This window comes from Pundamilia nyererei, unplaced genomic scaffold (genome assembly GCF_000239375.1).
Source record: "Pundamilia nyererei isolate P.nyererei 1_Seehausen unplaced genomic scaffold, PunNye1.0 scaffold00040, whole genome shotgun sequence".
NCBI lineage: Eukaryota > Metazoa > Chordata > Actinopteri > Cichliformes > Cichlidae > Pundamilia > Pundamilia nyererei.
Window position 1 is genome coordinate 455,342 of NW_005187441.1, and position 2,829 is coordinate 458,170.

The 2,829-nt window shown below is 39.6% G+C and overlaps 1 protein-coding gene across 2 annotated transcripts in view; it reads left to right on the forward strand.

Annotated features, from left to right (window-relative positions):
- Positions 1-2,829, forward strand: part of LOC102203993 (radixin-like) — a 26,303-nt gene that overhangs the window by 7,958 nt on the left and 15,516 nt on the right. The window lies entirely within an intron of this gene.

A 2,829-nucleotide genomic window follows, 5' to 3' on the forward strand; every position in this document is an offset into this window, starting at 1 on the left:
GCTCCAACTGGAACTTGACTCATCAAGAGGATATCCAGTGTCATACTAATTTTAGTGTTTATGTTGTGCTTTTAGGAACTTTCAAGGCCTGTCAGTTCACATGCTTGCAAGGCATTCTCTTATGGCAGTGTGATGGAATTGAGTACCTGGATTGTTGTGTTGATTGTTGTGAATGTCCTTTTTTGGAATTTATTCCCATTCCAGGTCTTTCCTCAAATGCCTAACACTGTCCTTTTAAGGACAGGTTGCCCAGTCAGCGTATCTTGTGTCACCAAATAGTGTTGTTTAAGGACAGGCTTGCAAAAGTCACTCCTTCAAGGCATGTCAGTTGTCAGTGTCTGATTAGCTGTGTCATTGCTTTGGCATGTTGCTGTCCCTCTTCTCCTCCCCCCCCACTCTGTACGAGAGACAGGATTAACTAACCGTCTGGTCCATAAAGGATTCCACCTCTTTCCGCCCTGTGGGTTTGCTATGTTTACACACACACACACACACACACACACACACACACACACACGCACGCGCGCGCGCGTAGCACAAAGGTTGGCTCTATCGTGGCTGATGGCGGGCCCCACACAAACAGAGGAGAACTCGCAGTCTATTCCAGTCCTTTGGAAACTCAAACTTAGCACTACATTCTGTATAACTTTTCTTATAAAGTCACCAAGGCAGTGAAATCAACACAAAGTTTATATTCAGTGAACCATGAATAGATTATGTTGCTGTGGTTACCTTGTTTGTGGCTAGATCTGTGCACCTGCAAGAGTAGATCCAAATGTTACTTGACTAGTTAGTTACAGTTATCCAAATGCAATTGATGTTCAGTAACAGGAAGAGGTTATTGTTATACAAAGGTTATTTTATAAGGGAGATCAGATCGACAGGCACACAGAAGTAAACAGTACATCAAAAAAATCAGTGAGTGTTCTTGTTTCTTTTTCATCTTTAAAAACTCTTAACCTCAGTATGTCCACATTAGTTTGTTTTAAAATTGAGTTATCTTCAGTCTGTTACTATTGTCAGTGTTGGGGAGTACGTATTTAAAATACAAAATATGAGTAACTATTCCGTTACAGTTACCGTTTTAAAATGTGGTACTCAATAAATGGATTACACAGCGGTCTTTTCCTGTTTCATATGTTAGGCTGTCCCCTCTAGTTTTGGTAATTCCATGCCAGTGGCAACCCAAACAAAACACGCATTAAGAGGCTCTAATGCCTGTGTCTCAATCTCACAGCCCATGTCACCTCTACTTGCAGCCCACATAATGACGTGAAGAAGTTGGGTTTTTGTTTTTGTTGAATTATTGTTCAAAAAATTATTTAATATGAATGCAATAGGCAAAGTGTTACAGGCATAGCCTTAAAGAATGTAGCCTCATGGGCAGTGTAGCCCAGTTGTAAGTAAGCTATTAAGACTCGACTGTACACTGTGTTCGTGTTTTCCTCGTTACAAAATACATTTTGCGGCATGTAATCTGTAGTGGAATACATTTTAAAAGTAACCTTCCCAACACAGACTATTGTTTGAAGTATCTGCATTTAAGCAAAGCCAAGCAAGGTAAAGAGCTGGATATCAGTAGCCCCTGTTTCATGTAATATTATCCTTAGTGTCTACATTGAAATGTTGACAGGGTTGTGGTGTCATAAGTAGCTTATGTTATTGGATCCCAGCCATTGGTGTCAAGTTCCCATAGTGACCCCATTCATAAAGCATCCCTGAATCCCTCCATATTCTCCTATTAAAATACTGATCTTAGTTTGATATTCTTATTTTTAAGTGCTCTGTGTAGATTTCACGTTTCTTATTTTTGCCTGGTTGTTGTTTTGTTCTAGCTACTAATTGGAATTTTAGAATTCTGCTCATCCCGTCAGTATTCCTGTGTTACCCCCCTCTTAATTCATGTTTTGGGTCATTTTTTTTGCTTTATTCTGGTAAACATGTGTTTCTGGTGTCTTCCTTCCTTGTCTTATTGTTACCCTCCTGTGCCATAATATGTAAATGGTCATCAGTGTAGTCTAGCTTCCCAAGCCAGCTGAGAGGCTCGGCAACAGTCGCCTCAAGGAAGTCGAGGTGACTGTTGTTGTGATTTAGTGCTATATAAATGAAATTGAACTGAACTGTGTTCTCAGCTTGTTGGAGTCTATTTGTTTTTTGTTTGTTTTGTTTTTTCTCTTCCCTCTCGTGATGGATTTTGTATTTTGGACTGAAAACACTTCCCCCGGTGTCGATAGAAAACTCAATGAACTGCAGCACAGACATTTCACGTTCCATAAATTTCAAGCCACAACCACAAAAGAAGAAAAGGATGGATGTGATTTGTGAACTTATAATCTTAATTCAGTCACTAAACATAGTCAAGTCCCATTCAGAGCTTCTCTTCATGTTTCATCTGTAGTCTCGGATAGTAGTGATAAAGACTTTTCACTCCACACAAGAATTTTTGAAGGCTGGATTTGAAATTTTACCTGTTTGTACAGCAATAAGCAATCTCACTGTGATTTGCATGTTTTACTGGTCTGACCCCTGGAAGTCAGTAGCACATGCCCCTTTAGTTTTTGTTGTTTAATTGTGGTTGTCAAGCAGCTTTTAGATACGTTATCGCCTAATTGTGGCAGTAGAAGCCAGAGGATTCTGCATACATATGCAAAATCCTCCTTGAATGCATCTTTAGCAACAACCAAGTAAAATTTCAGTGCAAAGCAGACTAAATTTGTGTTTTAGTGCAACAAAACATCATGCAAGTAGAGCTGGGCGATAGAACGATAACGATATGTATCGCGATATAACTTTTACTCGATAGAGAAATTAAGCTATCGCGATAGACCT